The following is a 21212-nucleotide window of genomic DNA, read 5'->3' as shown; positions in this document are numbered from 1 at the left end:
TTACCCGCTTTCACCCCAAATATAGGTACTCATAGATGTACATGCATATGGGGACGAGGACATAGACTGATGCCTGCACATGTTTAGGAAAAAAGTAAGGCTTCCTTTCTCACCATCATGTCAGTGATTTGCATCTTTTTTGTGTGTGTGTCTTTTGGGGGTCACACCTGCAGCATATGGAGGTTCCCAGGATAGGGGTCTAATCGGAGCTGCAGCTGCCAGCCTATGCCAGAGCCACAGCAATGCCAGATCCAAGCCGCGTCTGCAACCTACATCACAGCTCATGGCAACGCCAGATCCTTAACCTACTGAGGGAGGCTAGGGATCAAACCTGCATCCTCATGGATGCTAGGCAGATTTGCTTCCAATGAGCCACAGTGGGAACTCTGAATTGCACCTTTCAATGTCATTAATGGGATAAATAATAAAGAAGTATGCTAATACCATCATTTTTAAAAATATAGCTGCACATGGGACCTCGAGTAGAAGCCCCAAAGAATATCTCCTCTAATAAACACCAAACCACACCTTAAGCCACCAGGAAGCTCATGTGTGTCCCCTGTTCCTCTTTTACAAATATCAGCTGAGGGTACCCCAGTGACATATAGTCTCCATTTCCAGAAAGGGCTTCATTTTCCCTGGGACAGAGGCCAGCACTGAGGTGGGATGGGGGGTTCACTATACCACACAGCACCACCAGCCAAAGAGACCCCAGGGCAGCTTGGGCTGACTTACACTCACTTGTAGGAGCTGACTGACAAATGTTCATGAATGTGGGGACCAGTTGTCCGTCACAGCCATCACTAAAAATTAAAATGTGGAAGTTCCTGTTGTGGCTCAGCAGTAACAACCCGATTAGTATCCATGAGGATGTGGGTTTGATCCCTGGCCTTGCTCAGTGGGTTACGGATCTTGTGTTCCCATGAGCTGTGGTGTAGGTTGCAGACACAGCTCGGATCTGGTGTTGCTATGGCTATGGCATAGGCTGGCAGCTGCAACTCCGATTTGACCCTTAGCCTGGGAGCTTCCAAAGGCCCCACCTGAGGCCCTACAAAGCAAATAATAATAATAAATAAAAATAAAACCAAAAAAATTAAAATGTATACACTGACAATTAAATCAATGATATGAAAATCGAAGATAATAAATACTGATAGCTCACCCCCTCTATTTCACCACGCTGGGTCATCTGTGATCCTCAGGTTATTTGTGTCTATGGCAGAACACTTTATGATGGTGACGATTGCCTACCTCTTTTCACCTCTGTGTTGGGTGACATCATCTTGACAGCTGGAACTCCACCTTGAGAGAGGATTTGAGGATTTACATTGTGGAAACTGACAAATGCTATAAACTATGTGCCTCCCACACATAATACACACAAAGAGTCTCAGCACAATTCTTATTTGTCCGCCCTCCCCCCGACCCCCCCAAGTCCCAAAGACTAAGAACTGGAGACCAAGCATCTTTCACAGCAGCCTCCCAACCTCGAGACCTTGAGTGGCCTCCCGTGTTAGTGCCACACCCACCACTCCGGAGAAGAGAAGGTTCAGGCAGGCCCAGAGCCTGAGGCAGGGCTAGTGGAGGCCACTCAAGCCTAGGCAAGGGCTGGTGGCCAAGGACCCCTCTGAGAAGGCTGGGGGGCAGCTGCTCACCCCAGGCTCCCTCTGTCAGGCAGCAGGTGTTCAAAGTCCCCATGGGCACTCGCTGCTCCTCTGTCTCCCCTGGAAGTGAGGCTGGCTTGGCACAAGCCAGGCATGCCCCTCCATCACACAGGTGACAAGGGGATGATATATCTGTGCTGGGGCTCAAATCAGGAAACTGTCTCCTGCTTATTGGGCATTTTTTTTTTTTGGTAGATAGTATTGTGGTATAATAAACAGCATTAAGAGAGGGGCTGGATATTGAGGTATGCGACAATGGCCAATGAGATAATCAATCTTGTCTAGGTCATAAAACTTCTGTAAAATCCCCTAAACTACCAGGTTCAGTGAGCTTCAGGGTGGGAGAACGCATGGATGGGCCAGGAGGGGGTGCACCCAGGGAGGCATGGAAGCTCCACGCCACCCCTACCCATACCTTGTCTTAGGTAGGTCTTCCACTGGGCTGCTCCTGAGTTTTTCCTTTATAAGGAACCAGGAGTAGTAAAGATAGTACATTCCTGAATTTTATGGGTAGTTCTTGTGAATTACTGAAACTGAGTAGGATCTTGGGAGCCTCCAAATTTATAGCTGAGAGTCAGATGCGTGGGAGTTTCTGGGACATGTGTCCAGCATCTGAAGTGAGCACTGTCTTGTGGTTCTGAGGCCTCAGCCTATCAGAGTCTAATTAGTGTCAGAATAGCATCAAATCCTTGGACACACAGTTGGTATTGGAGAACTAAACCCTGTTGTTTGGAATCATACTGAACAAGTGCAAAAGCAGAGAAAGTGCTGTGTCCTCTCTAAGAATGCCAATGCCCCTTGCTGTTTTTCCAGCCCATTTGCAAGGGCACCTATGGTATCTTCTACTGGACCTTGGAAGGCAGTCCCTCCCACCTCACTCCATGCCTGGCAGGCCTTGGCAACTTCCTCTTCTATCCATCATTACAGGGCTCAGCCAGGTCCAGAAAGCTACAGCTCACCTCTCCCAGTCTCTCACCTGTGCTCCACCCAGAACTCCGAGACCCTGTACTCTGCCCCTCACCTGGGTCCCGGCCGCATCTCCAGGTCCCCAGGTCCAGAGCTTCTTCTCATGGTGCCCTGTGCCCCAGCCTTTGCACACCTCCTGCCGCTTCTCCCTGGAAGCCCTCCCTACCATCTCTGTCCCCAGGCCTCTCACAGCAGGCTCATCCTGATGACAGGCATGGGCAGCATGGGGACAGGCTTGGGGCAGAAACAAAACTTCAAGCTTGAAGCTGATCTGCAAAGGAGGGTCCATCTTTGGGGAGTTAACAGAAGCAGATTCCAGTCAGTTGCAATGGACGAGAACACCCCCTCCCCTTTCCCTGAGCAGAATCACTCGGTGCTCCTGGGAAGAACCCCAGGTTGCAGCCAAAGTGCTTCTGGGGATCCCTGTGCAAGTGTGTCACCCAGTCTCTCATCCCCAGACATGGGCAGGGACCTCAGTTTGTGTGGGAAGTGAGAAGAGGCAGCTAGAGTCAATCAAAGGGTTTGAGGGGAAGGAGAATAATAGCAAGATAAAAGCAAGATTCTGAGCCAAGATAATCTAGGGTAGAGGCTGAACTCCGCTACTAATGAGTTGTGTCACTTACTTGATGTCATAGATTTTCTTAAAAATCGAGGCAACAGGAGTTCTCCTTATGGCTCAGCACAACAAACCCGGCTAGTTTTCAGGAGGATGTGGGTGCGATCCCTGGCCTTACTCAGTGGGTTAAGGATCCAGTGTTGCGGTGAGCTGTGGTGTAGGTCACATATGAGGCTTGGATTCCGAGTTGCTATGGCTGTGGTGTAGGCCAGCAGCTGCAGCTTTGATTTAACCCCTAGCCTGGGAACCCTCCATATGTTGCGGGTTGGGCCCTAAAAAGCAAAAAAAAAAAAAAAAGGCAAAAAAAATTAGAGGCAACATGAAATCATTATTGTGACAATACAGGGAGGAGACGTCATGAAAGACCCTTGTAAATGTGATGAACACACAGGAACAGGAAAGGCAGCAGGTGAAGGCTGAGACCACCCAACACCCAGGGCCACCCCGGCCCCCTTGGGGTGCCAAAGATGCCAGACACAGTGGCCAGAGGGAGCTGGGAGAGGAAATTGGAAATGAAACAGAACAGAAAATTGAAGACAAAGCACATGGAGAAGAAAGACAGCAGAGACTACAGAGGTATCTTGTGTGCACTAAAGCGATGAGGCTTCAGACAAAGAGAAGGAGATGCAGCCCAGTCTCCCTAATACGGAGACCTGGTGTTGATGCCTGACCATCTGGAAAGTGCAGATAACATACACATTTAAAATGTGTTTTCTTCCCCATCAACTATTCCCTTACCGGAGAAGGCAGGTTCGGAGGCATGTTTTCAATCCTGAGAACGGAGCTCTGACAAACAGAAATAGAGCAAAATAATCCCTGGAAGTCACAGTCATCGAGTACTTGAATGTGTCAGGAAGGGCTTGTTTTTGAAATGACACAGCTGCCCCTGCAGGTTTGTCCACCTGTATGTTCTGTTCCTTTCACTTTGGGAACAAAACAAACGGTGTGATCCACGGTGTGATCAGTTTTCGGCCGAGCTCTTCTGTGTGCTGGTCCACACGGAGCATCTCTCACAACTCACCCGCGGGTTCACCGAAATTGATTCTGGACAACTGGAAACGTGTTCAAGGACACGCTGCTTTCGTCAAGGTTCTCTCACAACCGAGCAGCCCCTGTGAGACAAACACTCAGACCAGGGCAGGCAAGGCTGACGAGGGGTCTGCGAGCACCCCCAAAGTGCTGCAGGTGGCGTGGCTGGGGGATACCCTCCCAGGTCAGGTGGGCAGGAACCCAAAGCGAGCATCTCTTAGAAAGCCATTGCGGACAACAGAGGTAAAAATGAAACCAGGTTTCCCAACAGTGATCACACTTTCTATGAAAGGCCGTGGCTCTCCAAAGAGGTGTGCCACCAGCCCTCTGGGGTGGTGGTTAAAATGCAGATTCCTGTGCCCCTCCCCCTCGTGACTCTGGATTGGGGCGTGCACTTAATCGATGCCTGCCTTCCTCACCCACCAGCCTGTTACTTTGTTACCTTCATGTGCCGGAAGTCACCTAAGTTAGGGGGCATCGTCTGGATCCTGGAGACACTCCTGGCTTTTTTATTAGTTTTCCAGGGGCTGTCATGGTTCAGGGATGCTATGTCACGTGACTGGCACACAAAAAGAGCTCAAGATACATCGCTTGTGATAATAAGATGAGGCATCATGTGATTCTTGGATTCGGTGGAATTCTTTGTTCTGTGTATCCCCCCTGTCTTGGATGGGTTTAGTACCCAGATTTGGAGAAATCATCTTGCTGAGTTGGTGTCCTTGTAGGTTCTGTCTCTTAGCAACAGCCCAGCCTCCTGCTCCTCCCTCAGTCGTACTGGAGTGACTGAGACCTAACCCACCCTTTGCCCACAAGCCAGGAGTGTGTTGCGTGATGGGACAACAGGTGCCCCCCACAATGCTGTTATCCAGTGGAGCCTGTGTTTGTAAACTACTCTCCTCACCCTCGCTGAGTCAAGCAGGAAAGGCACTTATAAAACGGCATTAGGGAGTTCCCATTGTGGTGCAGCGGAAACAAATCTGACTAGGAACCATAAGGTTGCAGGTTCAGTCCCTGTCCTCGCTCAGTGGGTTAAGGATCTGGCGTTGCCATGAGCTGTGATGTATGTGGCAGATGCAGCTTGGATCCTGCGTTGCTGTGGGTGTGGTGTAGGCTGGCAGCTGTAGCTCTGATTGGACCCCTATCCTGGGAACCTCCATATGTTTTGGGGGAGGACCTAAAAAAAAAGGCAAAAAACAAACAAACAAAAAAAAGGCATTAGGAAGCACACATCCCAGGAAGGGCCTGGGGACTAGATGGGGTAGCTCTGAGCCAGGACAGTACAGGTGACACAGGTGGCTCAGGTACAGGATGAGACACTCCCCTCTGGCCTCTGCCATTGCTGCTCTCAAAGCTGCCTGCTTGCCTCTCCACAACCTGCCGAAGGGCAGGTAAAGGGGATCCTTGCTCAAGACACCTGCATCTTACGAAGCCAGGTCCATGGACCACATGCACTGGGGGGACCCTCCTGTCTCATTGCAGGGAGCAGTGGAACTAGCTCCAGGCTCCCCTGGGTTTGGGACTTCTGAGGTCCCTGGAATCCTGAACTTGGAGAAAGTGTGAAATGCATCCTATTCCCGAGACAGGACGGGCAGGGGAACACTGAGGAGCCACATGGGATCTAGCGTCCCGTGGTCCCATCCTCAACCTCTACTGTATCCCCAGAGAAGTCAAACCCCCACCCACCATGGGCAACATTTCTCAACTCTTAGCCCTCTCAGATGCCATCCACAACCGTGTCTCACTTGGCAGGTTCTGCATGAGCCCAGGTTCCTGGGACCCTGAGGGCCTTGGGAAGCGGGGGACACATCCTAGTGTTCCTCCCCTTCTGCAGAACTGCTGCTCTTGGCCTAGCACAGCTGCACTGTTCTCTCCATCTGCTTAACTGGTGCGAAGCAGCTCCTAACTATGCCCCGCTCTCCCCTCTCCTGAGCAGCAAGTTCCACAAGGATACTGTGCCTTACACTCTCCATTGGAGACTCCGCATCCCTTAGGGCAGAAACCCCACCCATGCCCCCTGTTCCAGGGAACCAGCTACTGTGGGATGTCAGTCAATCCAGCCCTCATGCCCCCTCTCCCTTCTCTGCCCTGGTGGGCTCAGGCCACTTCACCTGCAGCTCTGCAGGAACCACATGGGGTGTGATGTGAGGGTGGAGCCCCAAACAAAAATGGCACTCTGTAACCAGAGAAAGAGGCAAGAGATGCTGATAGCACACACACATACACACTCAGGCACACTCATACACACTCATATACACATGCATTCACACATATGCAGGCAGATGGTTGCACAAACACACATATATGCGCACACACACTCATATACACACAACCTACCCTCACAAATACACCCACACTCACACGTGCACAAACTCAGATACACACTTATATATTCCCTTGTGCACAGACTCATATGTGTTCAAATATGTTCACAAGGTATGCATTCATACACACTCACACACACTCACACATATACACACTCACCCGCCGACATCACCTAGTTGCAGGGATTTGTGGCAGCACTAGTGACTACGAGGGGGAAGAGAGGGAGTGGTGCCCAGGATGGTACCCAGCCCATCAGAAGGACAAAGGATCACCCTGTTTCGAGGAAGAAGAGACAGAAGCAGAGAGCGGGGATGGGTCCCTCTGCTCTGTCTCTGGAGATGAGGGAGTCACACAAAGGGACTATGGAGAGTCCTGGCCAGGAAGACAGCAGAATTCCAGGACTGAGGCCCAAGTCTGAGGTCAGCTTGGCCTAAGTGGGGACGAAGCAGCCATGGGGGCTTGGTGGGGGATTCCTTCTCCTTCTAAAGCAAACCCTGGGGCAGGGTACTAGTGTGAGTCATTGATTAAGGAAACAGGGAGTTCGCATTGGGGCTCAGTGGGTAAGAACCTGACTGGTATACTTGAGGATGCAGGTTTGATCCCTGGCCTCGATCAGTGGGTTAAGGATCTGGTGTTGCTGCAAGCTGCTGCTTGGATCCCACTTTGCTGTGGCTGTGGCGTAGAACGGCAGCTGATTTTGACCTCTAGGGTGGGAACTTCTATATGCTGTGAAGTACAACCCTAAAATGAAAAAATAAGAAAAGAAAAGGAAACCGCCCCGGGGTACACAGGGGAGTGAAGACAGAGGGGATGGTAAGAAAGCAGGGAGCCTGCTTGTGAAATTTTCAGGGTTTTGCAAGCCAGTTGTTGCAAGCCAGTAGCTATTATTAAAAATTGTTATATCAACATGCAATTATATAAATTGTATCAAAGCAATAGCACTACTCACACTGCTTGCTCCCTATTTTAGCCTGTTTTCCTATCAGCCGGCTCCTGAGGCTGCCAAACCCCTAGCGTGGTGCTGACACAGCAGCCATCTCAAATTCAGCCAGGGTGGGAGCATTTGCATCATAGAAACCAGCAAAGTCTACAAATATGGGCATTTGTGGTTTTTTGGAGAGCCAGTTGTTAAGGCTTTATGCCTGGTTGGAGGGTGGATTACTGAGTAGGTTACCTGGGGTACAATCCCTCTGGGGAATCTTCTGGAACACCTGCTTCTAAGTCATTCCCAAGCAGTTGTCCACTGGATCCTGTCACTTATCAGTGGAAGCTAGTTCCCAGGGTGGTAGTGGGGGTGCTAACTCCAGGGCACTTCCAGCCCTCTCCTCGCTGTGGCCTGGTCACTCCAGCATCCAGAGAAACTCAGGACTGAGTCAGGGGCTGTGGGCAGGGCATTTGCAACTTCTGCTAAAGAGGATTCTCCAGTTTGGCTTCTGTCTCTGCTATGCTTCCTTTATCCTTTTCCAGTGCATCCTACTGCCTGACATTGTAAACAAGTAAGACTTGACTACTCACTGGATCATCAGACTCCAATTACGCTCTCATTCCCACCTTGCAACCTGCAACATCCACAGGCCCTGGATGCCTCCAGGCTGAATGCAGCACAGCCCTTTGCCTGGAGTGAAATGCACACTCTATGGTCCCAGGAAAGGAAGACTTCTCCTTGTGCAGGTGGGATGAGGAAAAAGAAGCCCAGAATCTACTGAGTGATTTCCAGATCACAGTAGACCTGAGCCCAGAGAAGCCAGGTCTTTCTACAACCTCCTATCCTGTCCTGTTAAAATGTTCTACAGCCTGGCAGACTCTGAGTCTCTGCCTTTGGACACACTCCTGTGGTCAGGAGGCAGCAGACACCACGAGGGAAGACTGTGGGGTGAGGAGGAGGGGACATTCCTGGCAGCCCCGGCCCCCCCCACCCCCTGCAGCTCATCAAGCCTCTTCTCACGTCGTCTCAGGACCCCAGCATCCATTGAGGCTGACAGCTCAGACTCAGTGTGCGGACATCAAGTGTGTTCTCTTTGAATGTATTTCTCCCTCATCCAAAAGCACAAGGTTAAGATAATTTCCTGACTCATCCATGACTTTCCTTGCCAACTTCCAGTGCATTGTGCTCGCAAGCTTATTCCATTGACTGATTTCCTTTTTTTTTTTTTTTTTTAAAGAAATACAGTAGCCTGAAAAGAAATAAAAGGATGAAGTGGTTGACTCAGAAGGACCCCAGTTGAGCTTCCTTTCAGTGTGACTGCAGGTAACACTTAGAGAAAATAAGGCCATTGGATAGCTTTGCTGGGAAAAAAAAAAAAAAGATTCAAATTTCTAATGTTTCAGACTTGATTCTCAGTTCTCTAGGCAGGGGAGTGATTCAGAAGGGCAAATTAATCAGATGGTGAACGCCCCAAACCCAGCTCAATTCAACAACACAAGGAGCGGTGAAACTATCATTACCTGCTGCAAACCCAAACAAGCCTGAACTCCATCACCTGGTCCCCAGGCAGGTGCAAGTGCCAGGTAAAAAGTGCCAGGGAGCCAGCCTGTCACAACGTGACCCCTGTGAGTTCATTTACACCCGGGGCCCCAGACAGTCATCATTCATGTAACAGCAGTGACAACAAAGCCTGTCTCTGTGGCTCTCTTGCTTCACCAAGCCTGACGTGCATTAAATCACTGATGCTGATTAAACCCCTGTAGGGGCAGAGGCAAGTGCCTCCATGGCCATTTTACAGATGGGGAAGCAGAGGCAGAGTGTTCTGAATGCAATCTGGTTGATTGCATTTGCATGATTAGAAATGGGGACTGATATACCCCATGCCTAGACTCAGAAGTGGCTTAAAATATTTGGCAAGTAAAACATCTTTATAAATTTTAAATGAGAGGCCAGTGCTAGATTTGTGTAAGGAAGGTCACGCCTGTATTATTCACATCAAACTCCTCTTTGTCCCTGACTTCAGATTGCACGAGGTCAGCTATCTGTTTACGTGCTATGTCTACCTTTTTTACATAACTGGGATATAGTCAAATCTGTAATAATTTTCACTTAAAAGACAGTCACTCACACATGCTGTCTTTTCATTGAGACCATTATTCTCACAAGGCGCGCTGCTATTTTCAAACATACGGAGGCATGAGCTATATACCCACCCCATCGGTACTGATTTCCTTCCATCTCCCTCGTCAAGATCGATTATCCTTCCATGTTAAGCCTTGTTGGTTTTCCACTTTCCCTTCCATTCTGTCCTTATTTCATCTTTTCATTTTCTATGCTTTTTACCTTTTGAATCATCCTATATTCTATGGATACAAGAACAACATATTTTGGGGATGCTGGTGTGGACGTCTGTGAAATTTCTGAGATATCAGAATCTCAAGACAGAGCTGATTCCTCATGCTTTAGCTGTACCTTCTTGGCTTGTAAATCTGGAGAAAGGGGTGCCCTCTTCCAGGAGAAGTTCACATGCAAGTGAACTGGATGAGGTAAGAAAAGCCCCTTATCAGGGTGAGCATCTCCTTCCCCAGGCCACCCTCAAGAAAGTGGCCCTGTCCCCAGGGGTGACAGTGCAACATCCTGCAGAAAGGGAGGGAAAGGGGAGCACTCGGAGGCGCAGAGGCAGAGCACTGGCCTGAGGGTGAAGGGACCCCCTGATTCTAGGGAAGGTTGTGAGTTACGGGAATCAAGGAGGTGGTGACGGTCAACGCTGTAGCTCTTATGAAACCCATGAGGACCAGTGGGAACAAAAGCCATGGCTGCAGGGGTCCTTGATTGGGCTGCTGTGGTTGCATGCCTGGCCCATGGCCTCTGGGTCAATACCAAGCTCAGAAGCTCTGGAGCAATTTCTGCTTCCTTCTGGCTGGTCATCTTAGCAACCACCCTGCTGAGCCAAATATCAGAAGTTTCACCACATTTTCTGGGCATAACAGGAAGCCCAGAGATATGCTTGATATTCTCCTGTGCTTAGCTGAGACTGGATTGCTAACCAGTTGGCTTAGTGGGGCTTAAAATTCATTTCTCATTGATTTAGAAAAATAACATGATATTTGTTACACTTGCGGGCAGTGGAGCACATCAGCTAGGATTAGACTGAACTCCGTAAAACAGAAGTCATCTGTCAGCAGCTTAAAGAAGATAGGGGTTATTTTTATCTTGCATAAAAAAAGTTTAAAGAAGGCAGTCCCAGGCTCCTTCTAAAGTTCCATTTCACCATCCTTCATGAGTGGCTTCCAACTGCAAAGCTACCTCTTGGTCCATTATGACTGCTGGAGCATAGCCATCGTGTCTACCTTCCAGGCAGGAAGAAGGAAAAAGGTGAAAGGGCAAGAAGGAGTATGTCTGGCTTTCTTCCTTTATTTAAGATGCTTTCCTGGGAATTCCCATTGTGGCTCAGTGGTAATGAATCCAACTAGTATCCATGAGGACACAGGTTTGATCCCTAGCCTCACTCAGTGGGTTCAAGATCTGCTGTTGCCATGAGCTGTGGTGTAGGTCGCAGATGTGGCTCGGATCTGGCCTTGCTGTGGCTGTGGCACAGGCCAGAAGCTACAGCTTTGATTTGACCCCTAGCCTGGGAACTTCCATACACCACAGGTGAAGTAGTAAAAAGACAATAAATAAATAAATAAATAAAGCTTTCCTGGAAGCCCCACTCAATAGCTCCTGCTTAAATCTCAGTGGCTAGAATTCAGGCACAGCCATATCAACTTGTAGTGGAGGTGGAAAAAATTGGATTTTGTAATTGGACTCATTGTTATTCCCCACAAGATAAGGGTTCTGTGGCTAAGAAAGAAAAGAGCAGTGGATATTGACTGGGCAAATTTTGATTTCTGCTACATAAAGTAAAAGTTGTGATTAATATGTATTCCTACTCTAAAATTTTTGCTTATCATTTCTCAGATACCTGGAAGTCTATTTTCCTCAGATTGAAAACCCCTGACTTAGTGATGGATGGTTCTTCATCACCTTCCTTGTATTGTTATTTCAAAACCCCTTACATTAAGGCTGCATTGTAAAAAAGAATCATAACATCTACTTAGCTATTGACTGGCAAGCAACTCTTGTAAAATAGCCCCAGGACTCTATGTGCTTCTCAATGAAATGAAGTTGCCATTTAACTAGCACAGAACCAGCCATGGAGAACAAGATCAGGGCACATTTTGTACCAAATATACAAAAGCAGATATTTTTCCATTCCTAAGATTCTAAATGGGTGTACTGGTCTTCCTAAACCATGATAGGAGTAAAATTTTGGTCTACAAATAGGATGGAATAGAAAGAGAAAAAAAAAATAAAGCTTTTGCTGAAGCATTTGGATGAGATATCAAAGAGGAAACAAGAGAGAAGAAAAGGTGAAAGAGGATGGCTTTTGCCCAAATTAATTTTTGAAAGTGAAGTGAATTTAGCTGTGAAGGATGTGCCACTGAGGGAAATGGTAATTCATTCATTATGTCCGTGGGTGGGGGATGTGGGGTCCAGCCTTCAGGCAGGATGCCTGTGGAAACCAGAAGGGGGTGTGAATCACTGGGAAGACTTGTCTGCTCTCCCAGGTGAATGGGGCACTGGGGTGAGAGGAAGGAAAAGCCAGCTGCAGAAAGGAAAAATCAAGATGTGTTTATATCTGACCAAATGACTTTTGTCATATGCCCTTCATGTTAATTTTCAGGCATCTCATCTACCTTTGAAATTGTCCAAATAGATTCAGGGTCATGATATACCTGCCCATGGGCAATCCTTTCCTCTTCTCACACAGAGTGGCAATAGCTTCCTTATCATTGAGGCATTTCCTACCCACACCCCATCACCAGCAGATCTTTCAGTGAAAGCGTCTGTGGGAAAGCGTGGGCATTTCTTCCCATGTGGAGGATGAGCAGGTGCATCTGGGAAGACTAAAGCCTGGCCATGGAGAGACGCCATCTGCTCTCACCCCACGAAGCCCTTCACCTGAACCACAGTTCTCCTTCCTTTACAGGAGAAGTTTTGACTGTGAAAGTGTGTGTTGGGATCCATGACCCTTGTCTCACTGGTTCATTCTAAGTCTTCCTGTTGGAACGACTTTTGACTCCCATGGAAACATTTTACTATCATCAGAACAAAATAAGAAAGCAGAGCAAGGATAATATCAGGACAAAACAGGAACATTGAAAAAGAATGTTGACGTCTCAGGAGGGACTGACTTAAGCTTGCCCTCATCTTAAAAGGAAAAGGCTGGCATTCCCTATCAAACACAGGATGGAGAGGGTTATCTGAATCAGGCCCACCCCTAACTTTTGCTGGACCAGGAGTAAAAGTACAAATGGAGGCTTGTGTAAAATAGGCTATTTTTTTTTTTTTTTAATTTTTAGGGCCGAACCTGCAGCATATGGAAGTTCCCAGGCTAGGAGTCGAATCAGAGCTACAGCTGCCAGCTTATGCCATAGCCACAGCCACAGCAACGCAGGATCCAAGCTGAGTCTGCAACCTACACCACAGTTCATGGCGACACCAGATCCTTAACCCACTAAGCGAGGCCAGGGATCGAACCCATGTCCTCATGGATACTATTTGGGTTCATTACCACCGAGCCACATCAGTAACTCCTAGGCTAAATATTTCAAAGTTATCCATCAAGCTTATAAACCGCTGACTAGCATGTTCTATTCCTCCACCTTGACAAATATACCTCCACTGTGACTGGGAAGACCAGACTGGAATCTAGAATTCTCTTTTCTTGGATGCATTGACTTGAGAAGATCAGCTTCCAGCCTGGGAGTGCAATCACAGCCCTCCTTTCCCCTTGGTTGGCTCTGTTCTGCACCATGAGGGCCTCCCATGAATGTCTCTGGCTACATCCATGCTCTCTTCACCCCTTCTAGCATCCCTTGGTCACTGTCAGGCCTGGGGTAAGACCCTGGTGGGGAGGTCTGTTCTCAGGAGGGTGGGACTTGGGAGCAGACTGTGGGCTATTTAGGGGCAGGAAAATGAGTCTAGAAGGTGATGCAATATCTCATTCTCTTGGCTCTGTGGACACCTCATTCCATGCACACCTGGAGCAAAGGTCTTCCTTGCCCAATTAGAGGGGTGGTAGAACCCTGCAAGAGAGAAGAATTGCAAGCAAATCTGAATAGTTCCTGAACTATGGTATATGCCAAAGCATGTTCAATTAGCTCACATGTATTACCACGGTTTGGAGGAACCTAGGAAAACCTCCATAAAATCCATTTAGTTAGGTCTTAAAGGATGGACAGACCTGAGAAGGAAGACAGAGTCTCCCAGGCAAGATAGTATCTGAGCAGTCTGGCCAGAATGGGCATGGTCAGAAAGGAACTTGGAGTCTGGAATACAGATGGCAAAGGAAGGTCGGAGAAGGTAGTAGACAGTCTTGATTGCTAAACTAGAAGAGTGCTATGATCAGAACTGGGTGTCCCCAAAAAGAGACATTGAAGTCCTAACCCCCAGTACCTCAGAGAGTGACCATCCTTGGAATCAGGGTCTTTGCCGATGCAGTCAAGTTCGGATGAAATCATTAAGGTAGGCCCTAATTCAACACTACTGATGTCCTCATACAAAGGATAAATTTGGACACAGAGACAGACACACAGAGAAAGAGCAGCCCATGTGTGGTGCTGAAGGCACAGAGCAGGGTGATGCATCCACAAGCCAAGGAACAACAAAGGTTGCCTGCAAACCACCAGAATCTGAGTGAGAGGGCTGGAAAAGATTATCCCTCATGTTCTTTAAAAAAAAAAAAAAACAAACAAACAAAAAAAACAAACAAAACAAAACAAAACAAAAAAACAAGCCTGCTGACACCTTCATCTTGGAGTTCCAGCCTCCAGACCTAGGGGACTATAAAAATGTTTTATTTAATCTGTGGTTATAGCAGCCTGTGGTTATAGCACAGTCTGTGGTTATAGCAGCCTGAGCACACTCATAGAGGGAGCTTGTGTTCTGCAGAGAGTGGAGAGCCGTGGCATATTTTGGAGCCAGGATGTAACATGATCAAAGCCATGTTCTGGGAAGATTAATGTAGCAGGTGTGAAGCGTGGCAGGTGATAGAAGGAGTGCGGTGGGTGTTAGCTCTGATGTTCGGTGGCTCTCTTAGCAGTTCTTGCAGGCTAATGAACGTGCAGTGGCCAGCGCAGTTCTCATCTGGTCGTTGTTCTCCATCACGATTTGTTCTCCATCACGATGGTAAACTCCCTAAGATGGGCAGAGCTGGCACTGATGATTCATGCAGCAAAATGAGAAAGCGTTACAGTGCCGAGTGGCTCACCACATCATCCATCTGCTTAGCCTATCTATCACCTTCTCTGTGGATTTGGTGATAAGTGATCCAAACCCATCCATTGTGCCAGCCACCGAGGAGGGTCTCTTACCTCATTTGCCTGCTCATCATTCTCCCTTTACCTCTGTGGATCTCTCCCACTGTCAGTCCCCCCCCACACACACACAACACACAACGCACTCTTTTCATACGCATATCTCTTCACTTCTACTTTCTTTTATTTTTCAACTTGAAAAAATGAGTGCTGGGTACGAACAGGATTCCTGGGCTTCAGATAACCCTCATGTGACTGGAGGTTGTTTGGCACTCAGATGTGCACTTTTACAAATTGAAACTGAACTCAAAATTCTCCAAGTTCAGTTCAAAGTGCTGTCAACATAAGAATAAATAAAAAGACTAATTTTTGCTCCGTGTCTACATTTGCCATTATTTTGCATAACATCAAAAAATGTAAGAGAGAAAGTAGGACAAAGCTTAACTCTGGTAAGAGTTCATTCCATATACAGTGAGAATTTGTACTTTGGTTCTCTGCCTTTGGAATTTAAAGGGCAAAGCTGTCATTCCTCACACCACTGACAGATTCCAGTGATGTGTCAAAGCTGAGGCTTCAGCAGATGTGAGCAGGCTTTAATCGCAAGTGTTTCAACTGTTTTAACAAATAGTTACAGATGATAAAATGCCAGCCGGGGTATGAGATAGTAAGAGTGTTTGTGCTTTAAGGCGTAAAGCTATTATAGCTCTATTGTCAGAGCACCAAAGGCAATGAGGGAGGGTGACTCAGAAAATAAAGATTCTGAATAATCCTGACATCAGAGACAGCTGACAGGAAAATGCCTTTGATTACGGGAGACACTTCGGGAAAGTATCAGTTGTTTGCTACCCTTGCCAGAATTGCAAATGATCTTGAAAAGACCAATTTTGGTGGAGCCATGTGAGGGCAAAGGAAATGATGCTAAGTGGAGGGGAGAAAGTGTCTTAAGAAGTGGTGCTGTGAAATGACAAAGAGAATTGAAGAAATAATGAAGGGAACATGGTGTTGAGAAAGGCAGTTTTTAAAGTGGGTAACATTAGACCTTCTATTTTACCACTTCAAGTGAAGTGTGGAAGCCTCGCTCCCACTGAGGTCCTTTTACCTCCTCTGTTTTTATCTTTATCCTGAGGATCAGGTGGTGTGTCATGCCTGCTTCGCTCATCAAATATGACTTTAGAGACTCCTGAGCTCGTGAACATGAGATGGGTCTCCATTTATTTAAAGGATGCTTAATACAATCTTCTGGTTATTTCCCTAAAGTTCTTGCCTGGTTTTGTTAGACTTAGTTTTCATCGCCACAATTACTGACATTTTAAGAGCGTATTTTATAATCACGGGTAGGGAAATATAAAAGGTAGGTGATTTCTGAGTATTCATTTGTATCTAGCACCCTTACTGAATTTTCTTACGGAAGTTATAAAAAGGTGTGTCTATAACTACATTCTCCGCATTTCATTTGTAATCACATAATCTATGAAAAGTGAGAGTTTTATCTTTTCTTTTCAATCCCCCCCATTTTTTTTTTTTTTTTTTTTTAGGGCCATACCTGTAGCATATGGAAGTTCCCAGGCTAGGGATTGAATCCAAAGCTGCAGCTGCCAGCCTACACCACGGCCACAGCAATGTGAGGTCCAAGCCGTGTCTTCGGCCTACACCACAGCTCATGGCAATGCCAGATCCTTTACCCACTGAGCAAGGCCAGGGATTGAACCAATATCCTCATGGATACTAGTCAGATACATTTCCTCTGAGCCAAAACAGGAACTCCTCCAATCCTTATATTTTAATTTATTCTTCCCATCTAGAGGCTTTTTAACAAATTAAGGAAGTTCCCTTCTATTCCTTGTTTGACAGGATTTGTCATACCTGGAAGTTGAATCATATAGGAACAAAAACCTCATGAGCAAATTTTATAATCACAACCCATAATATAGTTTGTGTAACCCATATTTCTGCTCTTTCTATTTTTCCTTCCACCACCCTAATGCTCCTAGACTCTTTCTTTTAGCTTTTCCTTTCTGTTTGAAGAAGTGCATTTAGCAATCTCTCAGGACAGATCTTCTAGAGACAAATTCTGACACATCCCCTTTATAGGAAAAGGTCTTTATTTTTTCCTTCATTCCTAAAGGATAGTTTTGTTGGATTTAGCATTCACAGATGATAGTTCTTTTTTATTTTTTATTTTTTTGTCTCTTCGCCTTTTCTAGGGCCGCTCCTGCAGCATATGGAGGTTCCCAGGCTAGGGGTCCAACAGGAGCTATAGCCGCCGGCCTACACCAGAGCCACAGCAACACGGGATCTGAGCCGCGTCTGCGACCTACACCACAGCTCACGGCAACGTCGGGTCCTTAACCCACTGAGCAAGGCCAGGGATGGAACCCACAACCCCATGGTTCCTAGTCAGATTCGTTAACCACTGCGCCACGATGGGAACACCAGTTCTTTTTTCTTAAGAAAAATGTTATAGCGCTTCCTTCTGGCCTCTATGGTTTCTGATGAGAAACCCACTGTCATTGAATTGGTGTCATCCTATAGGCAATGTGTCATTTATCTGTATGTGTGTTTAGATTTCAGAAGCTTAATGATGATATGCTTTGGCATGGATTTTTCTGTGTTTATCTTATTTGGGGATTGTTCAGCTTCTCGAATCTATAGGCTTGTGTCTCCTGACACATGTTGAGTAATTTTAACTGTTATTTCTTAGAGTAGCCTTTCACTTTCATGCTCTCCTCTCTTGCTTGGAATCCAATAATATGAATGTTGGATCTTTGTGGTATGGTCCTTCAGGTCACTTTTTTTCCATCTATTTTCTTTCTCTTGCTCAGATGGGGTAAGTTCTATTGAGCTGTTGCCTGAACAGTGGCAAACTGCTGATGAAAGGAGCTAAACAGGATTGATTCACAGGATTCATGGCCATTTGGGGTCTGTGGCCATGATTTAGGATAAAACCAGTCCGTCTGGTAGAGTAATGGTTTTATAGTCAAATTCTACTTGGATAGAGATGGAAAGAAGAACGATACTTAAGTTGAAGCAAGTTAGGGTTTCAGCAGGTAGCTATAATGCAGACCATCAAGGGAGTAGATGTAATGGGAAATCACGGAGGAAGGTGAGGAGAGTATTAATTGGATGGTCTCCGTGAAGTTCAACTGTTTTGAACATGAAAGAATGGATATCGGTCTTCGTATTTTGGGATTCTCAGAGTCAAGATTTTATGTACTGGAGAACATACAGTCCAGTACATGATGGAGGAGTAACTGGCTGAAATGAGGAAGTTAGAAAGTGAACGAGGCTTAAAAAGCAGCAGAAGAAAGTAGATAAAGATGAAAAAGTGACAAAAAGGTGATATCCAGTCCCTTCAGAAGGTGACTGATACAGTTTATCGTCCCACCCTGAACACTTTTGAGGACAATTTTTAGGGGTGTCAGCAATACTCATGCCAGAACAACAGACCTAAACTGAGGCTATTCTAGAGAAACTGTGACCTATGACCACTCTTGTCACCTATGGGGTGGGTGACCCCTCTGCGAATGATCACCAGAATACAGTAGGGCACAAAAGTGTGGCTGGATCTCATGTCTTCAACGACTAGGGTGATAGTGGCAGTAAGCAATAGTAGAGGATGGCAGAGAGACAGATGGAGGACATCCTTGAATATCAAGGGGTTTGGGTTAGGGACAATTTGGAAGGAGTAATAGGAGGAAGAGGAATCAACTCCATTTCCTGGTCTTAAAGGAGACAGCACATAAGAATGCAAAACAGAACAAAAACAAAAACAAAACCCCAGCATCATCTTGAGATGCCTGTGGTGAGGATGGTATACCTGGAAGACAGGCAATTGTCCAAATGTAAGAGCAAAGGACAAAGGAGAGCTTGAAGGTACAGGGCCCAGCAAATGGAGTGGTGGGAGAAGAGGAGGTACCATTGGGTCACATTGGAACTTACAAGAGCCCTGGGGGGCAAAAGAGCCTTAAACCCAGGAACTTTGGATATCTTTTTGTTTTTCAAAGATTACTTTATTTTGTTTTCCATGCATACTTTTTGGCAGTAATACAACCAAACCAAATGTTTGCATCTCAAATAAAGGTTACAAAAATTGGAAGAATTTGAATAGCACTTGTGATGATGAAAATTCCATGATTTGTGGTGATGCTTTCCTAAAATAATTTTTTAACTGGCAAGTACTCAAAGACATCAGCATTGTCAATCTGATGCGGAAAAAAGTGAAGTCATTATTTATGGGTCTTTGGATACCTATCAGGGATATATGCAAACGGGATTATGGCATGATGGGCAGAGCCAAGATTAATCCATTTGAAAGCTGAGTTCCATCATAAAGTCCCTCATTAACCACTCCTTATCCTGAAGAGGGAGGGAGTGAGGATTGGGCAAGGGTGGGGAGGCATAGTTCCCACCCCCAGAGCCGGTGGTGATTTGAAGGCCTCAGATGGTTGTGCTAAAATAACCCCTGCCTTGTTAGAGTTAGAGTTGTCTCCTGACCTGGCATTTTCCTTTACTTTCTTTCTTTTCTTTTTTTTTAGGGCTTCACCCACGGCATATGGAGATTCACAGGCTAGGGGTCAAATCGGAGCTACAGCTGCTGGCCTACACCACAGCCACAGCCAGATCCGAGCCGCCTCTGTGACCTACAACCATAGCTCACTGCAATGCTGGATCCTTAACCCCCTAAGCGAGGCCAGGGATCGAATCGGCAACGTCATGGTTCCTAGTCAGATTCTTTTCCATTGAGCTACAATGGGAACTCCTTCCTTTACTTTCTAAGGGATTGTTTTTGTTGCCAGTTTACCCTCCAAGCTTATTTTGTTCTACATTTAAATAGTGTAGTGTAAAACACATCCTCCTTTTCCTCAAGCTTTAGTTTCTAGAATTTAAGGATTTAAGAATCATGTGCTACAGCAATTTAACCAATAAACAAAATTTAAAGCAGCCTATAGGATGACAATTGTTTGGTGTACTGAATAAACAATAAGTATTCTGAGAAACCTTTACATTATTCTCCTGGATGAGACTGCTATGGTGAAACTGGGAAATGAGAAAGTGTTGATTAAAAGGCGTTTAGCATCTTGGGCTGCATAGTAAAAAAAGGAACATTGGTATTCTCTGTCTTAGTGCATTTTCCCAAGAGAAATCAGATTAAGATCTCTTCTTGCTAGCTAGAGGTAAAAATTCCCAAGTCAAGTTTAAAGGGCAAATAAACAGTAGGGTAAATTCTGTTGGTCCATGTAATGTGAACAGGATGTAGTGAATGGTTTGAAAGAAGGGAGTGCGGTTTTCAGGAGGTAAATATAAGACTTTTATCCCTGAGATATTCAGCCTCTGTGCATGGCAGCCTCTCAGAGAGTGGTCATGAACGCCTAGTTTATGACCCCATGTTGGTCTCAAAACAACTTATTTTCCACCTGCTGGTCCTTCTGGCTCAGTGAGAGCAGTTATTAAAAGGCAGCTTCCGATACTTCAATGGTCTGTTTTTACTCACAACACATCTGACACCAAATGGGTTTTTTTTTTTCACACCCACACTCAGTTTTCTAACTCTCCACTCAGTCCCCTGTTGGGTGTCCTACTTCAATTCCATTCTGGCACTAACTACCCAGAGTTAGCTTAGAGCCCACACGTTTAAAGGCTGAGTCTTACTGGTCAAAAGTAGTAGAAGCCTGGAGTGCCCACATTTCTGTCCAACTTGGCTACTATGTCAGGAGTGCCAACCACTGCCCCCCTTTCAGGTTTGGTCATTGGCTTAGAGTGGCTCACAGAACTTTGGAAACGAATGTATTATGAACGGTACAACCCAGGAGCAGTTAGGGGAAGCAACATGTGGGCAAGGTTTGGGGAGGGGGCAGAGCTTCTATACACTCTCTGAAAGCACCACCCTCCCAGCACATCTGCACATTCATCAATCTAGGGTCTCCCCGAATCCCACTGTTTAGGGATTTTAATGGAGGTTTCATTACATGAGCATGCTTGGTTAAGTCACTGGCCACTGAGGATTAATTTTTCTTCACTCTCTCTCCCTTCTCTAGAGGGAGGTCCGAGGTTAGGACTAAAATTGCCAACCTTCTAATCAAGGCTTTGTCTTTCTGGAGATAAGCCCTCATTTTAAAGCTATCTGGGGGGCCCCAGCCACCAGTCTCCTCATTAGCAAACAAGACATTCTTATCACTCCAGAGATTCCAAGAGTTTTAGGAACTGTGTGCCAGGAAGCAGTGGCAACAGCCAAAAAAGTATTTCTTATTACGCCACAATTTCCTAAACCCGAGAGTTCTTCTGTCCACTATGTTAAAAAAAAAAAAAAATCAGAAAAACAGGAAAATGTG

At 46.3% G+C, this 21212-nt stretch overlaps 1 long non-coding RNA gene across 6 annotated transcripts in view; it reads right to left on the bottom strand.

Annotated features, from left to right (window-relative positions):
* The window catches only part of LOC106505879, a 151241-nt gene that overhangs the window by 41683 nt on the left and 88346 nt on the right, over positions 1-21212 (bottom strand). For 5 of the 6 annotated variants that reach the window (XR_002338445.1, XR_002338446.1, XR_002338443.1 and 2 more), the window contains one exon: positions 1163-1302. This is a non-coding gene — a long non-coding RNA (uncharacterized LOC106505879). Of the gene's footprint in view, positions 1-1162; positions 1303-13108; positions 13654-21212 lie in introns of those variants that run through there. The other variant, XR_002338448.1, reaches the window with a different exon arrangement.

This window comes from Sus scrofa, chromosome 14 (genome assembly GCF_000003025.6).
Source record: "Sus scrofa isolate TJ Tabasco breed Duroc chromosome 14, Sscrofa11.1, whole genome shotgun sequence".
Taxonomy (NCBI): Eukaryota; Metazoa; Chordata; class Mammalia; order Artiodactyla; family Suidae; genus Sus; species Sus scrofa.
Note: the sequence above shows the minus strand (reverse complement) of the source record. Positions and strands in the feature narration are given on the sequence as shown.